At 37.4% G+C, this 26,843-nt stretch overlaps 1 protein-coding gene across 6 annotated transcripts in view; it reads left to right on the top strand.

The window, feature by feature from the left end:
- Positions 1 to 9,188: 9,188 nt before the first annotated feature.
- The window catches only part of GULP1 (GULP PTB domain containing engulfment adaptor 1), a 228,957-nt gene continuing 211,302 nt past the window's right edge, over positions 9,189 to 26,843 (top strand). For 2 of the 6 annotated variants that reach the window (XM_032479891.1, XM_032479893.1), the window contains exon 1: positions 9,199 to 9,575. The gene's annotated coding sequence lies outside the window, so the exon portion shown is untranslated. Of the gene's footprint in view, positions 9,576 to 9,784; positions 9,912 to 26,843 lie in introns of those variants that run through there. The other 4 variants (XM_032479896.1, XM_032479898.1, XM_032479897.1 and 1 more) reach the window with 4 other exon arrangements.

Raw genomic sequence — 26,843 nt, forward strand, 5'->3', positions numbered from 1 at the left:
CTTTTACTTCCCCAAAGAAAAATGTACAGTTACAGTTTGATTCTTAGCCAAAGCTATTTTTTCTCTTATATTTTGGCCCACATTGATTCAGTTTCAAGGCAACCCATAAACATATGAAAAGTCTGAATAGCTTTACATGTTACTTTGTACAACTACCATTTATTTTGTATTTACTTGCTAGACTATGCTAAATGTTTCATACTTACTAACTCTAGTAATTTTGACAACTCTGTTTCAGAAATGAGGAAACTAATATTAAAGGAAGGGAAGCTACTTGTCCAAGATTCCATAGCCAGTAAGTGGCAGAGCACATATTTGAACTCGTGACTATTACTCCAAAGCCGATGCTTTAAAACTCTTATGCTGTGCTTCTTCCTTCAAAAATCAACAGTCTAAAAATTCACACTTACAAGAAGTATCTGAAACTGAATTCAGTAAATAGAATCTAAGCTGTGAGAGCTTCCTTGAAATTTCAAGCACTGTCTTATAAGATAAATCTGTACAATCATTCACTTGCACTTCATTAATTCTCCCTTAAACTTATGACATAGTACATAAAATTTTCACTAAAAACAACTTAACTTCATTAATTAAGGACTTTATTATATTTTTCACTTATACAATGTATAGATTTTCCGACAGAACACTGTATTTATAGATAGTGGTGTTCATTTAAAAGTCTTAAGCAATTTATTTTTATGTGGAAAATGGATGATCATTACCTACAATATCAGTATATGTGAAAGATTAGTGTAATTTTAAAATTGCTTCTGGAGGGCTTCATTTTTGAAATTGAACAATGAGCTTGCACAGTTACACCCACTGAAAACCAGCCAATTTCCACTAAACTGACAGTGCTTTATCTGTGTGTATTCTGTTGCCAGGCTAGAGTGATTGTTGACACGGAACCAACATGACAAGGCTGTGTTCTAGCAATTCTTGCCACAGATTGCCTTTTGCAGAAGAGCCATTATTAGGATTATTTCATCCCTGTAATGAAAAAGAGACTCAGGGAGAGAACATCTTTGATTGTTAGATTGTGATAGGAGCCAATGTCCCCTTTGCTTTTTAAAGCATGATGATGTTCCCAAATCACACTATGTCTAGCTCAAGCGTATAGGTGCCTCGCTTTGCTTTGCTTTTCTGACAGGCCCTATCATCAGGTCTGGGTAATTTCTGATACAGAGTTTTAAATGGCATTTAAGAAATCAGCATTCTAGTGAAAGACCACAAGTTGTAATTTTCAAATAAAAAGTTTTCTTTTGCCAAAAATCACTTTTTAAATGGTCTAAAATGTATTATTTATTTCTTACTTAATTGAAAAAAAAGCATAATTCTATTTGCAATACAATTTGTTCTATTTTTTTGTATTTTAAGTATGTGAATCTTCAAATGGACAAAATACCTTCTGAACTCAGCAGGTTTTTTTGCAAATAAAACTACTTTGAGCAAACTTTCCAAGCTTGCAAATCCTGAGGCAGGAGAGCACATCTCAGGAGACCATTCCTGGTCATCAGGCCAGGGCTTTCCATGAAGCAAGTCCAAGTTTTTCTCTTTTCATCATGACTGACTTCCACATAAGACACTCACTATGGTCCCGGGTGCATGTGAACTGGAACTAGAAGTCCAAACCTGACTTGGATTAAGATCTGTGTTTGCCCTCATTTCTACTGTAAAGTAAGCTGTTGCATTCCAAGTGTTATTTGTGTTATGTAGTTCCTGTAGAATAATGGCCCTTTCATTCTCAGCGGTAAACAAGGAACTGAACAAGCGGCAATGTAATGGCTTGGAAGGTAAAGATATAATATGAATGCGTGCAGAGGTCAACTCTTTTTGAGTTGGAAATGCATCTTCTCTTTCAGGATCAGAAGAAAAAGTTGAATAATGAAATGATTCAAGTAACTGATATATAAGTTGAAAACAATTCTAACAGAAGAGTTTGGGGTCAAAGGTAGGAAAGAAGAAGATGTGATAAGGAAACTTAACAGAAGTATTCCAAAGTTCATTTGGAAAAATAAACTTGAGAGAATAGTTATGAAACTTTTAAAGGGGAAATAATAGAGGGGAAATTACCCAACAGATATTTTAAACAGTTATAGGGTGAGGTAATTAATAATGTTTCATTGCAAGAAAACACTGAAAGATAAATGGGAAAGGGCAGCTGCTAGCCTGCGTGGTGCCTTTGTGCAAATTAGAGAAACCCTGAGCACCCTTCCAAGGGAGCTCTGCAGGTGCTTGGCCAGGAACTGAGGATGCCTTTGTAGTTAGAGAAGATACCCCTTTCTCCAGACTCATGGATAAGCTCCACTGGCATGGCTGAGAGAGTTTCAGTCTGCCTTTTGCTTGTTTTAGGGAGTCTTCCTGCTTTGTGTATACTGTTTGACCACACCTAGAAGTTGTTTATAAACAGACCCTATTTAAATCTAAATTAATGCATGATAGGGGTTACTTCCAAGACCACTGAGGAAAGAATGGATCATTCAGTAAATGACATTGGACACTTATGTAATTATCCTGGAAAAAAATAATAAAAGGACAAAAGATTTGACTTAGATTTCACCAAACTAAATTGGAAAGAAAAAAGCAAAAAGTAAAACTACAAAATGCTAGGAGAAAATATAGGTGATTAGTTTGAGTAGAATATCTTTATAAGCATTACCAAAGAACCTAGAAATCTAAAAGAATCGTGTACTTTTTTTGTATATAAAGAAATTCTATATAGTCCAAAGGAAAAAAAATCCCACAATAATCTAATTATTTTAAATTAAGTTTAAAGAAACAAATACTTGAGGGTTTTTTTGCTGGATATTAATATGTTAACTTTTTTTTAAAATTTATTTTATTTTGGGGAGATAATTAGGTTTATTTATTTATTTTTGACAGAGGTACTGGGAATTGAACCCAGGACCTTGTACATGCTAAGCACGCACTCTACCACTGAGCTATAACATCCCCACCATTTTGTTTTTTAAAGAACTCTTAAAAGTGGGTAAGAGAAATAAAAATATATAAATCCATGGGGAAAAGAGAAGGACAGACAAAGTGTATACATAGTCAATTTATAAAAGAGATATAAATGTTTCCTAATCTTATGAAAATATGTTCAGCTTTATTAACAGTGAAAGTAATAAAATTTAAAACAATAATTGAGCTGAGTTTTCACTTCAATTATTTGAAAATTGAGAAGTGTTTGGGAAAAAAAAAGTAACAACCAAGATGGAATAGTTCACACAATAAACTTTACAGACATTAAAATGCATATAAAAATAAATATTTTGCAGAATGCATATAAAAACAAAAAAATACACATTAAACACATTAGAATGAGTCCTCCTTGCTAACTACACAGATAACATAGGTAATCAACAAAAGACAAGTGCCACATGTTGAAGTGGCACCCACTTATATATTGCTCATAGGAATACACATTTTTGCAAACTTTCCAGAATTAGTTTGGCAATATGAATTTCATCTATTAGGAATGTGCCAAAGAGGTAAACATTTGTTGCATTAGTACCCTGATGGGGGGATTGCAATGCCTCAGAGAGCCACGAGGAAGCCCGAGTGTGGTGAAAATGGTGTCCCAGTGAAGAAGCAGCATCCTGTGATAAGGTAGAGCCCAAGCAAGATGTGAAGAAAATCTACAGAGTTGACAGCCTAGCCCAGCCTAGAGCCTTGGTAGAGGTGTGTGTTGGGGGTCGGTGGGGGTGAGGAAAGCACAAGACGGCTGTCTGTCTTGATTTGTTGGCCCCTGAGCAGAATGATGAAGATGTTCCTGCAGAAGAATGGCCTGATCACACAGGGGAGAGGGCTGTGACAGCCATGAAAGATTGGTTACAGACAAGTACACTGATTAAATAAGAAAATATAATAAGAATAATGGACGTGGAAGCCATATTTTCACTGGAGGAGAAGGGAGTTTACAAGTATGGAAAGTGGTATTGGACTGGAGTGGAAGGCAAGTGTATGAACTCATGACTTTCAAAATGAAAGAGAGAAAGAATGAAAGAGAGAAAGAGACAACATGTATTCCCTTGCTTTGGCCACTGAGAGGACATAAGTGAAGCAAAAGCCTAATAGCGATGACATTGTACCTGGAACTCAGCTTCTAAATACCATCCTTCGGTAAAAGGGACTGGCTGCTTTGGAGGAATGGCTGATTCCAGGTCTGGAATTGGGAAAATACGTGATGAGACTTGAATACCTTTTTGTGCCCAAAAGTGAGAAAGTATTACCAAATGATGAAGACTTTGCAAAATCAGCTTGAAATCTGAGACAAATCTGAGACAATCTGACTATGAAAATAAATCATGATAGATTATGAGCATTTAAATAAAATAGCAAATCATATGTCTATATAACATAAATAAATAAATAAATAAATTGAAAGTTTGATGAGGAATGCAATATTTACATAGTTTCAAAATACTGCCCCAGAAAATACGTACCAATTACAAAGGAAAAGGGGTCAACATTACCAGAGGGGAAAGGGGGAGTGGAGGGATAAATTGGGAATTCAGGATTTGCAAATACTAACTACTATGTATAGAATAGATAAAAAGCAAGGTCCTACTGTATAGCACAGGGAACTATATTCAATACCTTGTAATAGCCCATAATGAAAAAGAATATGAAAAGGAATATATATATATATATATATATATGTATCTGAATCACTAAGCTGTACACCAGAAATTAACACAACATTGTAAACTGACTATATGTCAATTAAAAAAAATTAATTAAAAAAAAAAAAAGAGAAGCCTGACAATACCATCACCTTAATCAAGTGAAGATCATCAGTAATGGGACAATTCAAAATTGAGTGCAACTTGATAGAATTAAAAAAAAAAAAAGAATATAGTATCATACCTCCATGTTTCACTATCCAAAGATTCATAACCTGAATCTAACATGATAAATTAAAGGACATTTTGCAATATAACTAGAGAACAATTCTCAAAAGTATTAATGCCATGAAAGTCAAAACGTGATAACTATATGTAACATGTGATCTCAAACTGGACCCTGTTTGTGTAATAGAGATAATTAGAAAAACTTGAATGAGACCTGAAAGGTAGATAGTAGAAAAGTGTTAATGTTAATGTCCTGAGTTTTTATGGTTTACCTTCATGGCAAGGTCTATGCTTGTAGGAAGTACACAAAATTATTTGGGGAGGATGGGGTATCGTGTTGGTAAGTTACACTCAAATGGCTAGGGAAAAATAATTATTTGTACTCTACTTGCAACTTTTCTGTAACCTGAGTTTTTTTTTTTTCAAAATAGTAGTAATAATAATAATAAAAAAGTCTATACTCTAACCTTGAGAATATACTTCTAAGTATTTATTCTAGTGAAATAATTGGCAAGGGATAGGCAAAATATATACAAATAGTGTACAAAAAGTATGTGTACAGATGTCCTTAATGTCTTTGTTTATAATAGCAAAAGAAACAGTCAATAAACACTGGTAAGGGAAAAGCCCATGGTATACTGGTATATTGTTAGGAAGCAGTAAATATGCACAGTTTACTTCCATGTGAAAAAAGGGAAAGAAAAATGTAAGTGGCTATAGGTACTGAATAATGCCTTTGCTCTTGATTTCCATGCTAAAATGTTTTTTCTGGGTCTTTACTTATCTGCCCTTGAAAGATATTGTGACATATTTGATAAATACATTTAGGAATAAATGTGGCAAGAATTATTTGAAATGCAAGGTTCAGCTACCCCCTTCTCCACCCCCCCCCCTTCTTTTCCTCTCTCTCTCTGAGGAATGGATCTCAGGAAAAACATTTAACCCCTTTTTCAAAGACACTGGCTCTTCCTAGGTAGGGAGCCCGGGAACCACAGTGACTGAGAATGTTACTTTGATTATTCATTTTTAGATTTACCGATTGAAACCAGGTCTCTGTCAATACTTGAGATAATATTTTAGCTTTCATTTTAAAATTTTGTTCTATTTCTCAATTTATCCCTAACTTAGGCATAGAGAAGGAATGTTACTTATTGGAGGAGAGTCTCTCAGAGACTTAAAAAATACTTGGAGGGTATAGACCAAATGTTAGCAATAGTACTGTTGGTGATGGGAAAACAGGTAATATTTATTTCTTTTGGGTATTGCCCCTATTATTATTATTATTATTATTATTATTATTATTATTATTATTATTATTATTATTATTATTATTCTTTGCAATTAGTATGTTTCATGTTCTTAATCAAGAGGACCAAAATAGACTGAAAGATAAAATGATGGAACGTAGAAAGTAAATGTAACACTAACTCCGGAACCCAGATCCCTTAGGACTGTAATGGATTGTTGGCCATTGTTATATATACCAAAAAGACATGTGCCCCTTTTCAATTTACATAACTGAGATATTGAATTCCATCTTGGTTTTTATTTCCTTTAAAAAAAAACTGTCGAATAATTTAACTGATGGCTTTGCAGCAATATAGAGACAAACAACCAATAAGTTAGCGTGTTTTTGTATATTTTTGTAATAATCAGCAATAAAATTGTTATTCTCAACATAAATAACAGGTAGTTGTCTGTCTTAGTCAAGGTTCTTTCAGTTCAAGTCAGAGAAACTTGAAACTGGCTTGAGCAGGAAAATTAATTTAAAAATGTTGGAAAGCCGCTGAGTCTCCACCACAGTCCATATGTTCCTATGATGAATGTGAAGACTCTTCAGATGGAAATCTGAGTATTTGCCATGGGTAGAGTTAGGCATATTCTAATGATAGTGCCCTGCCAGAGCCTCTGCATTTCCTTTCTTCAGTTCCTGGGGCATGCTATAGATCTGATTTTAAATCTTGTCCTATTTGATTTTAGTGTTTTTAAAAACTTGCTTCTGACATCCTTTAGATTTTTATACCTCTAAGCCATTTCATAAAGCAGTTCATGTCATAAGTCATGTTATAAAAATTACAGAGCAATAACAAGTTTAGAGACTTTAAACATTGGGAGGAAATATAAAAATGAGTAATCTTTAGCCCTGTATGTAATGATTAGAAAAAGACAGTTATAGGAATTCATGCATCCCCATTCATCTATCCATGATGGATGTACTTTATGGTTATAATTTTTTCTCTTTTTGGCAACTTCCAAGTCTCATGGTAAGGGAGCATAGAACTCTAAAAGAGAAAGCTACGAAATGCCTTCCAGAAATGATTTTAGCGGCTAACTTAGGGAGAGGCTAGCGTAGTAGAGACCCTCTACTCAGAGGGAAGATAAAGGATCTTATCTCTGAGAGCCTGGGAGTTATATAAAAATCCAAGCAACTTTCAACATTGAGTAAGGTGAGAAAAGGTTTAGAAGAACTTCTCTTTAAAGATTATACAGGCAAATGAATAAGAAATAAGTACATGTTATGAGATTTTTCCATTAATTCAGTTGATGGAGCATAGAATGTTTGATTTCTGCAGCCTGCTTTATTCTTATGGCCTGCGTGGAGCTGTACTGTATTGAAAACTAAACTAGTGTTTCTCAAACTGGGTTCCACTGATCATAGTGGTTTGTTGGTGCATTCTTGGGAGTCTGGAGTTATCTATTCAAAAATATTGTTTAATATTGTGTTAGAAGTACACACACACCCATATATTTATAATTATATAATGGAAGCATGGATTTGGTCATCCGGTCAACCTCCTTATTCCTAAGTACTGGGCTATTGTGATTTATTTTTATAATCATGTTGAATTTAAGTGATCACCTAAATAGCACCATTTATTTTTTAAGGGTTGTTTGAAAATTGTTTTAAGATTATTTACAGAAGAAGCAACTAGCATTGTCCTCAGATTAATATCTTCAGTGTAATTATTTTACATTGTGTGCTTAATTGTCGTGATAGAGTGGAAGACATAGTTAAAAGAGGACTCTGCCCACGTTTGAAGAGGCCTGATTTCTGGTCCTAGCTTTAGCATCTCCTAACAATGAGATTTGGAGAAAGTCAGTTAATATGCTTGGACTTCAGTTGCTTTGTGTTTAAAGTAAGGGAATTTGGCTAGAGCTAGGTAATCCCTAACTTAAGTTTTCATTTCAAAAATTGTGATGTATCTTTTTTAATGGAAAAAGTGTCAGGGAGAAGAAAATTGATTCAGTTAACAAGATCTTTGGGGGAAATTTCTAGTACCATCTTCTCCTAGTTACAGCCAAATATAGTGAGATATAAAAACCAAGTATTTATTGTCTCCTCTGTGCCTGACACTACTCTATTCTAACTCCTATAAATGTGACCGTAACTGTAAGTTCTGTTATATAATTCTTTTTGGCAGTTGTAATTGCCTCCAGTGTCCTGGGGCACAGAATGAGTAAGGATGGAGTCTGGAAAGGAATCTGGCTTGTCTGATTCTAAGCCCTGGCTTCCACTGTAACACATTATATTTGTTAGCTTTGCAAAATGCTTTTTTCCCTTTGTCCGTCTATTTTCACATTCAAATAAAAAAAATGACTAAACTAAATTCTGAAATGTCCTAAAAAAAACTTTACTAAGGTCCTCTCATCCTCAGACAGTCGCTTAAATGAGCATACTCCTCCTCCCTGTCCTTCTTCCCACACAAGTTTACTGTGGTCAGTGAGAATGGTTTGTTGTGTTGTCCCTTGAACCCTATACCGAGGTCCTGAATCTGAGGTTAACATCTGAATGGAGCTAATGAGCATGATCTGGTGGTGGAGGCAGTTTTCGTTCTCTTTCTTTTTTTTTTTAAAGGCTTAACAAAGTGCAGAAGTTCGGTCTGAGTTTTTAAAAATGAGGGGGGAAAAGTGTAGAGGTGCCACAGCACAACTGTGTCAGTGCTTTCTTGATAAAGGCTGTAAAGAAGGCACGTTCTACTCGTATTCGTGTATGTGCGTCTGTTGACACTTTTTTTTCCTTGTTAAGCAGCAGAAGCGCTTTAAAATTGTGTTCGGAAACACATAGAGATAAGGGAAAGCGAATTGTCCCGATCCAGTGCTTCAGGGAGGAGGTTCAAAAGGAAACGCGGCGGGGGACGAGGGATGGGGGTGGGGGAAACTGTGTTTTGGCTTCTGTGCGGGCTGCGAACCCGGTACGGTAAGGCCTCTCCTGCAGTCGGGCTTCTCTCACATCCCACTCTCCCCCGTGGGTCCTGTGCGAACCCTACACAGCCCCGGGGGCCCAGAGGAGACGAGCATCAGGGATTGAAGGAAGTCAGCGGGCTTGAACACAGGCGTCCCGTTTGGAAGTGTCCAAGGAGACCGCCAGAAGTGCGCCAGCCGAGTCTGGGAGAGTTTCCTTCTGGCCGAGAGGGGGAGCCCTGCGTTCCCAGCCGGGAGCGACCCGGAGTCCCGAGCCTCCAGCCCCAGCCGCCCGCCAGCGCCAGTTTTGGCTTCAGCCGATTAGGAAGAGGAGGGAGGGGGCAGAGAGCGCGTAGAGGGAGGGGACCGGAGCTGGAGGGTCCCGAGTCCAGCACCGTGTTGACGTAGAGAAACTTTCCCTCTTGGCCACGGAAACGGCGCCCCGGCTGTGCTGGAGAGGAGATCGCCGGGCTCCGAGGACGCGGCGGCTCTCCACGCCCCTGCCCGGAGCCTGACCCGACTGCATCAGTCAGTAAGGTACGGAGAGACCGCGATTTATGTGGGGGCTTCCCGGGCTGCAAGCCCAGCGTCCCGCCAGGTAGCTTTTGGTCTCTTTTCAGCTGACATCCTGAGAGGCGGCGGGCAGTGGTCCACCCCGGCCGGGTGTCGGGGAAGGAGGGCGCGGGGCTGCGCGCCGCCGCTGCCGCCGCTGGGCAGGTTGCAAAAATTAGGACAGTCAAAGGCTCGGGGAGCCGTCCAGCAAGAAAGGAGGCTAAGACCTGTTGACGACTGCCGTGGCAGTGCTTCAGGGATGACAGGGAGCCTCACGAGGTCGAGGACGCTGCGGCCTCCCGACTCCTGGAGCCCTTTGTGGTAACTTTGGTCCGGGTGGCCGGGGCCGGTGGCAGGAGCTGGAGGGAGCAGCGTGGAGGTTGGGTGGGGGGCGCCGGTGGATCAGTACGGCTGAGGGTGCGCGGACCAGACGGGACCGAGCCGGCAATTCATCGCCGGGTCACAGACAGGCGACCCAGGAGCGAAACTTCTTCCAGCCTAACCTCTCTTTTGTTGGCTCCGGGAGAGTGTGGGCATGGGGGGCGGGGAGGCGCGAAGCTCCTAGGCCGGGCCGAGGATTCTTTAAAGCCTGGGGCGGGGAGGGCCCAAACCCAGGGGTGGCGCCCACATTTTACCCTTTGACAGAATGGGTCAAGTAGTTCCTTCTGGCGGGCGCTACCTTAGAGGGGCACACCGCGCTGCGAGGTGAAGAGACCCTGGGTTCTCCGTCCCGCAGCCAGGCTCGCTTGCCGGGGTCCACCTCCCCGTGGGCTGGCTGACTGCACAGATCGGAACCCAGCGCAATCGGTTCTTCCCAGTGGCTCCTGGGGCTGCCGCGCAGACTTCCCTGTGTGCGGGAGGGAACTCTGGGCAGGCTGGTTTTCTTGGAATGTGTTTACGATGTTGAATGGGACTTGAACAGGAGGAAGCTGGACGCTGCAGCTGGAACTAGTTGCCAGGGTAGAGTAAGGAAGACGTAGCTGGTGCTGGGCTTGGCGAGTGCACTTAGTACCTTGGGCAAACCCCGAGTTAGTGAAGGCTGTTTGTCAGGGTATCCCTTCCTAGTCTTAGTAGATTTTGCCAACTGAGCTCACCTTACTTTCACTTGCAATCAGACATCTACATGCGCTATTTCAGTCTGCAAGTTTTACAAAGTATAATGCAATCAAGAAGGATTTAATAAATTTATTTTGGGACCTGCTTTAAAAATTTTTTTCATCAACATTTAAGAGTAAAAGTTTTTGGAGAGTGTTCTAGTTAAGACTCCACTTGATAATTTCTAGGACTAGAAGATCCCCAAGAAAGATTGTTTTGTGTCTTTGCTACCAAATGGGTGATAAGATGCTAAAGGAGGGCAGTAATGAGACAGGAGTGAATATGAGGCGGTAGGAAACTCTGAGAGGACCTGGACATTTTTCAGATTTGCAAATCGCCTCTTTCTCTGCCAGTCTTTTCCTCCTTCCCCAACACAAACAAGTAGCCTTGCTAGAAAACCCACCAGTTGGGAGACTGAAGTCGCTGGCGACTACAAGCCTTACTGAAAACAGCAGACAGGCTAAGGTACTGCCCCATTGCATAATTAAAAGGTCTCCTTGAGCCGTCCAGGAGTGTTTTCCAAGTTTTTACGACTGACAAGGAAAGAAGAGAGGAACCTGGCCCGCAGCCAAACTAGACTGAGCTCAGTAGCCAGGCATGAAAGAGACTGGGGAAGTTGCAGGGAATAATTGGAAAGGAGCTGTTGGTTGTACTTGGGTTTAAACAAGGGATTTCTTTTGCAATGAGAAATTTTAGGTGACCAAGATCAGTCTTCTTGGCAAAAAAATAAACTAAGCCCAGAGTGCTGTGAAAGAAGTGCTCTAGGAGGTCAGTCTGACCCTTCCCTATCAGTATTGCAGTGCAGTAGCTGGGCTGGGGGCCTGATGCTTTTTGTGCTGATCATACTTTGCGAATATCCACATTTTGTTGCTGTTTGTCTCAACTGGACTAGGCCTGCTTCAAGCCCTTGACCTTGACCTTCTTTGTTCTTATTGCCACTAAGAACTGAAGACTTGGGTTTGGGGCAGATGGTTTTCTACTAAATTGAATAATTCAATTATTAGATATTCTCAAATGGCACAGATTTGGGTCATGAAATTAAAGTGGAAAATGTGTCCAGAAGTCTTCCTTGTGTTTGTCAGAAGTGGTCACGATGATGATGATAATGGATATTGCTTTTTCACCTGAGGGAGAAGTTGGTGTGATCTCAGTATTTTACACATTTGCCCAAATGCCTAAGGCCCTGCTGCTTCCAAGTTCCAGACTAGCCAGGAACTCAGAACCTTATCTGCAATTTAGACCCTTCTTTTAAGTGTTATAATTGTTCATGTTTCCTTTGCCTCTCTCTCTCTCCTTTTTTTTTCCCAAGAAGGTAGGTCTACTATTGTGGATTTGGGGGTTGAATAGTAAAAACCACTAATATGGTTTGTATTTCCTCTGGGTTGGTGAGTTTGAGATTGTGAATATCAGCCTACTCTTTGAGACTGACTTTATGAATCACCCTTGGCAAAGTGTTCTCCTTGTCTATGATTTCAGTTTTTCCACTTGCAAAGTAAAGAAATTTCCCTTACATAAGTACAAGCTTACTGTGAGCATTAAAGAGATGAAATTGTGTTAATAGGTTTTTAGACATAAAGGTCATAAGGCTTCTGACTCAGTTGATTCAGTTGAACCTGTAGGAGTAAACTGAAACATTTATATCTAAAATACACATGTAACAGTGACATATCTGTAGTTAATTTATAAAAATTACTACTTTTACATTTTAATCATAGCTTTAGTTTAATCATAAATTTTATTTTTTGAGCATATTGGGTGAGATTTTGTTATGGCTAAGGCTGAGTCATTCTCTCAAACAGAAGAGAACAATCAGGAAATTCATTTATGTTTTATTTTGGTTTATATTTATACTCAAGAACCGGTTATTTTTTTAAGACCAGCTCAATGTTGCCTTTATGAGAAGTTACCAAATATATTTGAAGAAATTGGCACCCTTCTCGGAAATAACACTTGAGAGACTAAAATACATTTATGATGTACAAACAAACTTTCTTCTCCCAATGGCCACAGCAGTTTCCTTAAAAGTTTAGAGGGTAAATTTTGGAGCCATTCATTAATTGATTCAACCAATATTTGTCGCATACTTTTTATGTCCTGGGGAACATTAGGCTTGGATTCAAATCCCAGAACTGAACTTGTCATCACTGTGACTTTGTGCAGGTTATTTTACTTCTTAAATGTTTTACCAACATATAATTTATTGTCTATTTGCTCTCTGTAATGTATGAACTTGTTAACTATTGATACATGCATGATGATTGTGAAATATTTAATTTTTAGTTTGATATGTCAGTTAGTAAAACAAACTATTTTTATAGCTCAATGTGCTGTATCACACTCTTGGATGTTTAACTTAACTATTTTTCAGGTGAACAGATCGCTGTATTGGAGAAAGAAAACAATAAGTATGGATAAATTGTTTAAAGGATAAGATCTTTTGTAAAAATCTTAATCATAACTTTTTAGACTTTATTATTAACGGTGAATCTATAAAAAGTAGGAGTGTATGGGAAATTGTAGTTGAATTTGTGATCATATTAACAGAATAGGCACTTTTTTTGAATAATCAAAGCACAAGTGAATGTTCAAGGATCTAATATTCAAGGGTAATTTTAACATGAAATATCCAGTTTTGCTTTTGCTTTTAAATTAAAAATCTTTAAAATCTTAATCTCCATTGCTGAATAATAGATGATTTTTATTTAAATTTTACTTAGCAGAGCACTTTGGTTCATTTTACAAAACCGCGATTTGTTTTCTGAAAACTCTAAAGAGCAAAAAAGTTATTTTAGTTGAATATAATAGTGAATTCAAAAGTAGTTACAGGAGCCAACTGCATGACTGCCATGATGAGCTCTGGTCTTTAAACGTATTAGAGGCTGGTAGATCTAATAGTGTTTGTCTTAATGCATTTAGAGATTAGGAAACTTAAACTTGTTCCTGTAGGAACTTAAATATATTCAAATTGGAAGAGGAAAAATAGTATAAACTTTGAGCAGAGAAATGGCTTTGCTTCCAAACAGTGTGAATATGAAATTGAAATCCAGCATTATTTTTAAAAATACTGCCTAAAAGTCATTTTTCCAGAGCTAAGTTTAGAAAACAGTTCTTATACACTTTTCAGTCTCTGTTATTTGTCAGTTTTGTGCTAAGAAGATGTTTGCAGTCACTCTAATGATACTTATAGTGCATGATTATTTTTCATCAGAAGACAGTTAATTAGCTCAAATATTGTGGAAGAGAGTAAGTGCCAATTTTCTGTTTTCAGTGAAGTAGTATAGTTATGGTAAATTTGGAATTAGTTTCATCATTCAATAATGTGTATTTAAGAATAGTTTTGGAAAGGTGGTCTAATTTGCTCCCATAATATGAATAAGTGAGTTAATTTACATAACATTTGTGATTGCAAAGATTAATATGACTTTTTAAAAGAGTTTTAAATAACACTGTACATATTTTCCAGGATGCATCTAAGAGCATACCTAGACAGTACTAGCTGTCTTTATTTCACTTTTTTTTTTCAATTAACATTATATAAAAACACCTACATATAGTCTTCATCACATGCTTTCTGAAGAGGAGATTCAGAATATGCCTTAGAAACTCAAGTTTTGGAATAACTAATCCCCCCCATGTGTATGTTTATATGTATATGTACATAAAATTATGACATATATTCTTTGCTATTCTCTGTTTGTGCTAAGTGTATTTTTCGTAAGGAAAAATAACTTCAATTAATTGATATTTCTGAGCTAATTTTAACCATTAATTTAAGATCTTTTCCAGATAACTGTTGCTAGAGATCCTTGACATTTTTTCTCCAGATTATAAAGGAGTATTCAGGCTCCTATTTATACCTGTCAAGGCAGAGAAAAAAGTGGGAAAGATCTACTATCCCCTTTCTTGGTTCATGGCCCTGATGGTAACATCATCATGGAGGCCTTTTCTACTTTTCTTAAATAGACCACAGGCAAATGTACAGTTAACAACCATCAAAAGGTAAATTCACTGCTTGGAAGGTAGCTATTACTGGTAAGTTTATAAGGTTCTGTGAGGTGAGAATTGTGTGTAAATGTAGTGTTTTCCTGGTATTGTGTAACTTTTTCTGATGATTATCAGATGTTATCATTGACCTGTTCCCTGAAACACCAACCATACGTCCTCCAAGAATTTCAAGGAACTTAGACTTTGCCAGAGCTATTAACCAAGAGCAGATGGAATGATTTGGGCTCAATTTTTACTCTACTCTTGTAGAAATGATGATCTTCAGTTAAGCACAGCTAGTCAAGAGGTTTGGTAGAAGGAAGTGTAGAGTGTAAGTAACCTACTAAAGGAAGTCATTAAGGATTTGGATGTATAACCTTTTAAAATAATTATGTAATATTTCATCAAATGGTATCCAAGCTCTACTTCTTACGTAGTTTGTATTTGAATGAGGTAATGTCAATTTCAGACAGAGTTTTAGCTAAAAAGTAGAACCATCTGTGTTGTAGTACATCTCCAAATTTGAGGTAATTAAACATTGACAAGAGAGTGAACTTGATTTTAGCCTCTTGATTTCTCTTTTAGCTATTTACAACTATCATGAATGCCAGTAAAATTTTAACAGCAAATAGGTTAATTTACCCAGATTTCCACCTGGGTGGGTTAAAAACATAGCTTGGTGAGTACTTATAAGACTTTTATTTAAGAAGTTAGAATATTTTGTAAAATATTTTTAAAGGTCAACATATATATCAGTCACTGTAATCTATTTAATTTTTGTCTGCCTTTGAAGAACTCTAATAAATACTTGTTACAGAGTCCAAACTCGCTCTGCTTGCCAAAAGACAGGCCAATAAATCGGGAGAGAAGGTGTTGGAGTAAAGAATAACAACTTTATTCAGAAAGCCAGCATACTGAGAAGATAGCAGACTAATGTCCTAGAGAACTACCTTCTCTAAGTCAGAATTTGGTTTCCTTTTATACTATAAAGGACAAGAGGGTATGCTTGGTTCTTGCAAACTTCTTGGTTTAGGAATTCTTTGTTCTTGGAATCCTTTGTTCTTGCAGTTGTCCACATGGGTCAGATCATGGTGTCCCTGTAAACCTCCAACAAAACAAATATTTTCTATTCTGTAACTTGTTATCTTTATATGAATGGAAAAGTGTTAATATCATTAAAGATCAGAGCCTTGAGAATAAGCTATCCTATATATCTCGGGTTCTTGGCAACTTTCTTTTACAAAAGGTGCAGAACCAGCAAAACTAAGCCCAGGAAACAGAGCACAGGGTTAAAGCCAAAGGAACAGATCTAATATGGAGTCAGATTTGTTATTTTCTATTACGTACTGAATTTTGGCTGATGGTGGAACTTTCTTACTACCTCTGTGAGGACATGCACTATTATAATCATAAAAATGTTCTCCAACATAAATGTTGATCATTGCTGGTAGTATACATAGATACAGAGAATAGAGAAGGTTTGGCTTATTGTAAAAAACAATTGTATAACTGAGTTAATTTCAAAGCAGTTTACCCCTCTATGCTGCATATAGTAATTGAGTATAATTAGTAAGAAGATGCTGCTTATGCAGTGAGTTTAGCAAAATACAGTTTGAGAGAATTGCTAGAGTCACATTTGAGTAAGTGAATTGTTTGAAATTATCTAAATGCCATCTGAAATGACAAAAGTCTATTGAAATTTCAGATGTATAAAGTAGCAAGCCTTTACAATTAGAGTAAGTATTTTGTGAATTATTATTTCTGTTTCAGTGCATTGTATTGTGATTCTGAATATAGGAGAAAAGCCTTTAAAATTCTTAACGACAAACAAGTAAGATTTATCATATTGCCAACATTGTCTTTAATTCTTTTTGAAGGTGGAACTACTACTAAATTGATAACATTTGAATTATCATAGGCTTAATTGCTTAAATTAAGTAGAGTAGGAAATTTATGATTAATTTGGAAAAATGAGATTTCCTAGAGTAATGTAGATGAGGCTTTAAAGAACAATGTTACAATAAATCTTTCTTTGGGGCTTATTCAGTGAGATACTGACTTGCTTTAAAATCCTCATAAAAATTTGCAATCTTTTCCCCCCCTTCTCATTCTGAAAAATATAGCCATATTTAAAGTATGAGTTGACAAAGGGATTCTGATATTATCCAGTTGAATTTAATAAATATTTATTGAGCACCACTTTTTCTGTTTTTGGCTGTTATGTCCTTTTTAATAGTAGGTGACAGAGACTTATCTCAAATTAACTTAGACTTAAATAGAACTTGTTATTCTGCTCTACAATGGAGAGAAGGTTGAAGGAGTAGGGGTGGAGGTTATTCATCAGCATGAGGGGACGCAGTGTCTAGAAAGATAGTGTGATGGTTACCTGGGCAAGGATGAAGATGAGTTAGCAAGCAAGGGAGTGGGGCAGTTCAAGACAGCAAGTGGTGAATGAAGGCAGAGAGTCATAGAACCATTTGAGTGGTTTAACAGAGCAGACTGAATCTGGGAACTGTAGAGATGTTTCTCTGTTCTGTCTTCATGATGATGACCATAGTCATTAGTAATTGCCTATGGGAGTTTAAGAACATTAACTGGATTAATTAAAAAACTGCTATCTTCTTTTTGTATAGTTTTTACTTTCTCCAGGTCTAACTAACATGTAATTGGAGTCACAAGGAGTTGAGTGTGTGCTCCATGTCACACTCCAAAGGGTCCATGAACTCGGTTAGGGAACAAAAACATTATTATTCTAATGAACACCTCACTTAAATTTAGTATATTTTTCAGTTTTGAAGGCAGGGAAACACACACACACAGTGTTAAGTACCAGTAACTTTCTGGAAGTTGCAGATGTTTATTGTCATGTCTCATTGCTCTGACTGCACATATTCTGAAATGTTTTTATGTTTATGACTAGTTTAAAATTGCAATAATAATTACATCTGCTCTCAGGTATTATTTTTCATTTGTAGATATATCTACAGACATATAACTGTACCTCCAATTATTTTTAATATAATTTATTAACTGTACTTTGTTTCTTTTTTTTAAAGTTTTTTTTCCTCTGTTTTTATCCTTATCTCTTTTTTCACTCTCTCGCTCTCTTTTTTTTTTTGGAGGGGAAGGTAATTAGGTTTGTTTGTTTGTTTATTTATTTATTTATTTTTAATGGAGGTACTGGGGATTGAACCCAGGACCTCGTGCATGCTAAGCATGCACTTTACCACTGAGCTATACCCTCCCCCTAGATAAGTCCGTTTTTTTTTTAAATAGTTTGTATTTTATCTTATGCATTTAAAAACAGTTTTTGATAAGAGGTCCATAGACTTCATTAGACTGCCAAATGGATTCATGGCACAAAAAAGGTTAGGGATCCCTGAAAATCTATACTGATTTCTTTAAAGATGTCAATGAGTTGTGCTTTCATTTAATGAGATTAAAAGAAATTGGAGTTATTTAACTCAGTTTTATCTGATAGCATTTAGTTATACAGAGATGACCTAAATTGTTTTTGAAAGTAAATTCCCAATAAATAATGCTTATTTTGCAGATAATTTGCTTTATTCAAGAAGCGTGTGTGCAGTTCTTGGTTGTCTTACTTAGTGACATAGTCCAACAAAGAAGCATTTAATTTTATTTCAGAACATATACATTTAAAAAATAGATTTATCTTTTTCACATTATAGCATTAACTATTTTTGGAAAGGTTTGCTGCGAATTTTGTCTTGTGGTTGCAAGAGAGAACAGATACATTTTGCAACAGAGAATAGACGTGTTAAACAGGTTTTTGTATCTCTTGTTTGGTAACAAGTAACCATGTCAGTATCAGCAAGTTCCTTTGAATACTAAGGAAAAAATAAATAATTTATATACATATAGAAACTTGATTTTTTTCTATGCATCACTGAATTACTTAAGGTTATATTTTTGGTTATATGATGTATATTATTCCTGACCATTATTCATGAAAAAGTTAACATATGCCAAAAATTTGGGAAAATAAAAATACAGAATACATAAATAAAAGTATAGAAAATTATGGGGTTATGAAGGGGAATCTATAATTAAAACACAGGCGATGTGATTTATCACCTTATATTCCCTTCCTTCTTTTTGCTTGACTAGACAATTCTGTGAAGATACCTCCATTTTAAAATTAATTTCCTGTTTTATTGATACTTGATTTAATGGAAACAGATGACTCAATTTTATTTTTGAAATATATGACAACAACAGCTTCTCTAGAGTTATTAATATGAGATAATTACTCTACAGAGCTTAACATTCATAGATCAGTCCAGTTTTAGTAGGTCTGGACCACCTTAACATTCCAAGAGATGAGTGAGAGGTAATAGTTTTGTACTTGAAAATTGACAGTAGCTTCAAGATCACAATAAGTGATAACTGTCTTTCAGTCTGTTTCCTGTTTTTGACTCCACTTTGTCTTCTCTAATGGCAAGCATCAAGCATCACTGTCACGTCTTTGCCTCCCTTCCCTGTTGGACCTCCATGTTCCCACTGAATAACACTGAACAGCTCAAGCTAGATGTGATTCTCTACCTGAAGTTAATTCTCCTTTCCATTTCTTGCACATTGATTCATAAGAAGCATCTTTTCACTTCTAAGAGTCACTTCTCATCCTTGTTATTGATTGTTCATTCAAATAATTTCCTTATTACTCTTTGCTTCTGGAACTCTAGTATTTTTCAGACGTCCACTCTTCCCCACATAACTCAGAGGAAGGTGGTTCATTCCTAATAGAAGTGAAATTTGGATTAGGCTGAGCTAATCGTCATCGTGTTTCTATTCCTCTTGTCAGCGATTGGTTCTTGAGGAAGTTTTTGTTCCTTGTTCCCGTCGTACTCAATTATATGAGATGACAGGACTGGAGGGAGGTGGGGTAGCAAAAGTTTCCCTACACTTGGGAAGGAGACATCGGATGAGAAGTCTATGTCAGCTCTTGGTATTGGTCCCGTGTCTGGAACAGATGCTTGAAATTGCAATAGGGGGTCATTCTTTGTCCATAAGGAAGTCTAGCTTGAAGGCAAAACAAATGTATCAACAATGAAAGAAAAAAATGTGAAGGACCTGGGTGCTTAATGGCACTGTTGGGTACCTGAATGAGCCTGCCATATTTCTGGATTTACTGTTGTGTGAGAGAATAAATTTCTTTATTTTTCAGCCCAAGTTGAACTAGAACTTTCAGTTACTTAAATGAGAAAGTATCTTAACTAGAACAGTTATTAACTGATATCTTAATCTGAAATAAACATTTTAAAAGTAACGATTTAGATAATTAAAGAAAACTTATAGACTGCTTGGGTTGTGTAAACTTTGGATATGATTAGTGCTATTACTCTATACAAATATTTTATTAGTCAATTCACCAAATTTTATTATTTTGATACAGTAAATATATTAATCATCTTAACAATTTATTCTGAGATGAATACACTGTGTATATCTCATAATACATTATTCAATAAAAATAAAATAAAATATAAATTCAAAATCTAATCCATAAAATTGAAGGAATCTAAATGGCTTCCCTGATGCTAAGGCAGCTTAAAGAATATACTATGTTTGATTAGCTTGTTTTTTTTCAAATTCTTTCTAGCTGACTAACCTGTCTTCCCTTCTGCTACTACTGTTATTTGATTTGCCTGATTGATTACATGCTTAGCAACCCCAACCCTGTGATTTATGCCTCACCCTGAATAATTTGCACCTAAAACGAGAAGCTATGTTCCAAGAAGGTCACAGAAATAACCTTAGGAAAATCAGATCTTCTTGAAGCCCCCAGGACACCAAACGGATTAGATCAAGATAGGAGAGGTCATGGGCAAGATGCCCCTTTGGTGGACCACAGGAAGTTCTCGTGACGCCTGACGAACTCCTGTAAAACAATGTTGATTGATGTCACTGCTGCACTTTGGCCGTTTACCTATATAATCACCAAGTCCCTACCCCAAGATGTATTCATAGTTACTAAGGCATTAGTCTGCTCTGACTCCAATTTGCCCAGGAGAGCAATAAAGCTGCTCTTTTCTTTGCTCCCAGATTTTGCCTCCGAGTTTGAATTCACTTTTCTGGATACAGGGGCTGATTTTTCGGTAACAAAATCACACTACTGTTTATTTGGTTGTTTGGTGTCTTGTGTATTGGGAATATTAAATATACCTTAGGAAACATTAAAGGAATCTCGGAGCCTTGTCTGTGTAGTTTAAAGCTTGGAGTCATGATAAAACTAACATAATTATTTAAATATAAAAGATAAAGCTAATAGGAGTAAAATTAAGAAAATAGTGAAATGCAGGTCCATTCACAGAGGTTAAAAATTGAAGAAATATAATCTTTTAAGTCAGAACTAGTGTTATAAAACTCTAGTTCACTGGAATCATAAGCAATTTAATTATTTCCTGCCACCATGCTCTTGAGTAGGTTTTTTTTTTTTTGATGATTTAGCATTATGCACATTGGCTTTTTGTAATTTGCTGTATCAAAGTATGGAGATAATATCTGAGTCTTTGCCTTCTTGCTCTAAGGGTGGTAGGAATTACCCAAGTCTGTGAATTGACAAAAGCAGGAGTGAAATATATTTTAGAGTATTCATGCTGTGTTTCTCAGAAGTGGTTAACCAGTGGGTTAAGGGAAAGGTGGAGGAAAGCAAAACCAGGAATAATCTAACAGGCTCAGAACAGGGAAGTGTCACAGTGGGTAGGTTTGCTGGGAATGAGGGGGTGTGAGAAACAGAAAGGGAAGGACTGTGTTGGCAGTGTACATGAAGAGTAGTTGGTGAAACTGGAGGTGGAAATATTACAGATGTTGCAAACCTGCAGTAAAGCAGAGTAGCAAATGGTTCATTGGTCAAGAAAGAGCCAGGCACGTTGTATCAGTGTGGGTACTGGAAGCATGGAGATTGGGTTGGAGAGGGATATAGACAGCTGGTAATTTGCATGTCAAAGGAAAGTGAAAGAGACCTTAGAAGAGTAGTTCCTTTTTTTTTTTTTCAGAAGAGTAGTTACTGATGGAGACATCCAAGGTAACAAGACCTCCTCCTACTGTGATTGAGATGTGAACATTAGTTTTTTGAGTAAAAATGCAGTCAACATGCTTGAGATACTTGCTCTATGAGATCATGACCTTCTCTCAAAGTTAGGCAAGAGAACCAGAGAATACAAAGTGCTGCAGTTCTCAGAGGACTATTGTTCTTTTAGAAGCTGTTGTTCGGGGACTGTTCTGGGGTATCCCTTTGCCCAGAATCTGAGTGCCCTCTGGTGACCTTTCCCTGGTTTAAAAGGGAGCCACATTCTTGTGGGTTTTTGAGTGTGAATGAATGCCTCTTGGTATGGAAATGATTATAAAGGGACTATGGTTATCTACTTTGGAAATTTTAGCAGAAAATATCACTTGGCTCACAGCAGGTATAAAATGAGGAAGAGAGTAAGTATCCAGACAATTCAGATTCCAGCTCTCACTAGTGCTAAAGTAATCAAGGTGGAAATGGTCCCCGTCCCTCCACCCTGGGCCATTGTCTCCTCTAGTAGGATCTTCGGGGCTCCTGAACTCTTTTCCTAATGTGTTTTCTTATACCTGTGAGTCCACACCAAAAATGATTCTTTGAACCAGGGAGAAATGATAACAAGAATATGACGGGGTTCAGGATATGCTACCTCAAAATATGGCACTTCAACACACTGGATATTTCAACCGAAAGGGATTTGAGCAATGGCATATGAAGGAAGGACTTTCTCACTGTCTTCTGAAGCTGGTCATACAATCCTCATGTGAGAGGTACCCTCTCTATCCTAGGAGGAAAGGAGCATCCTTATCTCGGAAAACAAAGGGATGAAGAGAAGAGAGGCATCTGTTTGCTAAGTTCTTCCTAGTTTACTCTTTGTCTCATACTCATACTCTTTGTCCTACCATACCTTTCCAAGACTTGTAACTCTTCTTCAAACCTAGCGTAAAAAACCTTCAGATATAACCATTTCTTTGGGTCTCTGTTTCTTTCCCATGTCACGCAAAACTTATATTAAATAAATCTGAATGCTAGTCCCTTGTTAATCTGTCTTTTGTTACAGGGAGTGTCAACAGAAAATACAGTCGATCTAAGAAAGAAATGGAAAATTTTATTCAAGCCAAATTTAAGGATTATAAACCCAGAAGAGCAATTCAGAAAGCTCTGAGAACTGTTCTGCTCGTTAGAAGTCAAGCCACAGTTATATAAGTTTTTCAAGACAGACGGCTGTACATGAAATGATGTATTAGTGACAGTTTACATAATCCAGATCTAAGTGCCATGTGACCCCTTACGAGAGCAAGAAGGAATGTTATCTTTAAGGAGTTGTCTTATTGATGCTAGGAAGAAGTTGCTCTTTACGATTGAGCAGGTATTTCTGCCGGTGGGGAAGGTTTGGTTGATGCCTAATGCCAATACCCAACGCACAGTGAGGGGAGAGAGGAGGCCAAAGGGCAGAGGGGGGTTTTTATTCCTTTTTCTTGTCATAAAATACGAATTTTATTTTACAGCGGTGTCAGTTGAGAGTTTAGGAGGGTAGAGAGAAAAGATATTTTTCCTTCCCTACAAATAGCATTTACAGAGTGCTCACTGTGTCGTAAGCATTGTGGTAAACATTTTTTATAATTTGTAAATGATTAAGAAATTAAGTGTTACCAAACTCAGGTTCGGCTGCTCCCCAGTCAAAAGCCAATAATTCGAGAGGCAAGTGTCAGTAGAAAGGAAAGGTGCTTTAATCAAAAATCCGACAATCTGGGGAAATGGTGGACTCCTGTTCAGAGACCACCGCTGAAGATTCTGCTCAGCCATGACAGTTTTTAAAGGGAAAAGTGGGGGAAAGAATCTGAGTGAATCACTGAGTCAGGAGATTGGGTTCTGCATCCTTCTCCACTTCATGCAGACTGGCTGACTCTCTCTTCAGGTCTTGTCTTGCCCCCCATGATCTGCCTGCAAGTTTGGTAAGGATGGAGAGCCAGTCATTCTTTAACTGCTTAATTCTTCATTCTTACTTCTTTTTATCTAGGAAAAGAATCAACAGGTTAGTCAAGCACGGTGTGCGTTCAGGAGAGCACTGAAGTCTGGAGTTAGTTTCTTTTCTTTTTTTTTTTAGGAGTTAGCTTCAATTGCTTAGTGATCTCATTCCTATAATTAGATTCTTCTAAGGTTAGAGCAGGACAGAAATGGGCAAACAGGAAAGGTGCAAAAGAGCTGCTTTCATAAGGTTCCACACCTGGCAAACAGTGGACCAAGACAGATAGCAAGTCTGGGGTTTAAAAGACATCGTTTCCATCAGGAGCTAAGAGCAAGCCTCCTTGTGTTTTGTAAATTTGCATGTGAAAACGATTAGCACAGAAAAGTCTTTTAGAAACTAATTCTCCTCAGTATTAAAATTAAAACCTTACTGAAATCAGCTTTGGATCTTTTCTTTTTTATTCCTCCTCAACACTTTTAAAAAAAATTTCCCCTTGTTAAAATTTGGGAAACAAAGAAATACACAAAGACAAAGGGGGAAAAAAGAGAGAGAGAAAAAACTCACAAAGCAGAAATGTACTGGTGCTTGGTTTTACTTTTATTTATGTACCCCCTGTACATCTTATGTACTGAACCTTTGCAAAAAAAGATGAAGCGAAATGTCTAGTCGGTGGGATGTTATGGAAAACCCCAGATGAGTTAGTGAAGACTTACTGAGACACAGATAAACTTGGCCCCTTACCAGCTGTTCCCGTGCTGTGTAGTATTGCTTCTGGCTCCATCATTTACTAGCTTAGAAATCTTGGGGTGATTATTTAGCATCTCTGGAACTTTTTCCTTCAATGTAAAATGAAGATAATGACAGGAACCTTGTATGTATCACTGAGAGATATAAAACAAGAATCTTCAGTGGCACCAGGAGATTTTTCTTTTGTGTGTGTTGACTTAAAAATGCACAGCTTAAGAGTTGTGAGTTTAATTTTATTCAGGGACCTTACTGAGAACTATAGCTTGGGAAAAAACCTCTCAATAGCTCTGAGAAAACTGCTCTGAAGGGTAGCGGAGAAGACAGTATACATACATATCTATGTAAGTATGTATGTATGTATGATTTTTTGCTAAACAGTATGTGTAGTCAAGCATACATCTTGGTAAAAGATCACTTGTTAGTCACAAAGAGCAGGCAACTCCAGTTAATTATTTTAGTGCTTTTCTATGTATGGGAAGATTCAAGGATCTGAGCTCATTAAAATTCTTCCTGAGATATGCATCTATATCTGTTCTTCTAAAGCACAGAATGCCTTGTTCTGTTTTTCTCCCTGAATTCCTCTCAGGGAGCACTGTTGGTGAGTGACAGTAGTGGCGAACATGTTAATCCTCCTAGAACCTGATAATGAGTAACATTCTTTGTTTTACATGTCTCTTCTCCCTTTGCCCCAAGATTTTTAGAGTCCACACTGTCTCTGTTGGGCTTGGAGAGCAGACAGCACATCAGATGTCCCTGTTCTCCTTCTTAACAGATCATTTCAGGAGGCTTCTGAGAATCAGTAAATAGTTAAAGTTTCTATTTTTCCATCGTTTGCTATTTTTGAAATTGTTCCTTTTCACAGTTTCAATCCAATAGCATTCTTCTTTATCAATCCTGTATTTTTGGAGATGTAACAACATGAACGGTCTCTATGTTAAGAAGAAATTAAGTTGTGTTATCTTCAGATTCCTACCCAGTATAAGGAAGCAGCTTCTGATGAGCAGTCAAGATTGATTTTTCAACAGTGATGTTCTGTTACTGAACCTATTTGGAGGAAAGTGAAATAGCTCTGGGTCAGGGCTATTATAGAAGAGTATCATGTAGCTTGTCTGTAGCTGGAGACATTAGGTAAGAAGGACCTAATGGACGGACTGTGATAATAATTGAAATTTAAATGAAGTCATCAGTCTCCTGGCATAACATTTGTAAAATAAGGGAGAGCCAATAGTTGTGTGCTAAGTGAGTTAAAGCTCCTGGCATTCCTGCACTTATCATGCAGACTTTCATTCATTCAAAACACTTTTCAAACTTTATTCTTATGTATCAAGTACTGTGCTAAATTCTTCCAAAGTATCCTAGTGTCAGAGAAGCGTGGACTCACATTCTGGGGCTGCCCACTGCAAGTACAGTTTCTTTGAAATCTCAAGTCCATTTGAACCTGAAGCCTATTCTATAAACTTTGTTTTAAAGTAAAACTAATGTGCTTTAATTACAATGAGGCAATATCAACCCTTCAGGATTATGGAGTATTAATTCTGTGACTTCATTTACCCCTTGGCTTGATGTTAATATTTCCCTAATTGTATATGTGCCTCTGTTAGAGTAGCATGGCTGTGAGCTGTGATGAGTCCTTCAAGGTTTTCAAACACAAGAGCAAGGGAAAAGGAGGGAAGAAACCTGATAAACTTTGCACGTGTGAAACCTTATGGCTTTGGGCAAGATGGAATGAAGAGGTATGAGAATGATTAGGAAATGTTAAGAATCTAGATGAGAGATGATAAGGATCTGAATGTAGATGGTATCAGTGAGATTGGAGGAGAATGAATTGGAGTGATGTTTAATTTATAAGCTTGTTGGCTGATTGGATGTGAGAATTTTAGGAAGAAGGAGTAAAGAGACTCATGTGCAGACTTGTATTGATTGTGGTACTATTCCTCAGGACAAGGAAATTCTGGATGAAGAACATGGCTGGAGGGAAAGACTGAAAATTCCACTTTGGATTTTTGAGTTTGAGGTGCTTTGGGACCATTATGAGAGAGTTGCCCTATGGATATGCAGTGGATATGCCATTTGGAAATAAGGAGAAATCCTGGGGTGGAGATACAGATTTGAAAGTTATTGACATTGGGTGATTATTAGTGCCATGAGGTCAGATCCTTGATGGCACTGATAGTTAAGGGAAATCAGAAAATGGAAAGTCAGCAAGAGACTCAGAGGAACCCAAATATGAACCCAAAATCTTTATTCCACAGGACAGTCTCACCCACCTAGGAGGTGGATAATAGGGATCTAAACCACGGTCTTCTTATAGGAGATAGAAAGGAGAGGACTGACTTGCCAAACATTTTGAAAGAATTATTCTGTGTTAAAGGTAAAAGCCAAATTACACCTAATATAACGCAGGTCTTACTAGAATTGGCCAGTTAAGCTG

Source organism: Camelus ferus, chromosome 5 (genome assembly GCF_009834535.1).
Source record: "Camelus ferus isolate YT-003-E chromosome 5, BCGSAC_Cfer_1.0, whole genome shotgun sequence".
Classification (NCBI taxonomy): Eukaryota; Metazoa; Chordata; class Mammalia; order Artiodactyla; family Camelidae; genus Camelus; species Camelus ferus.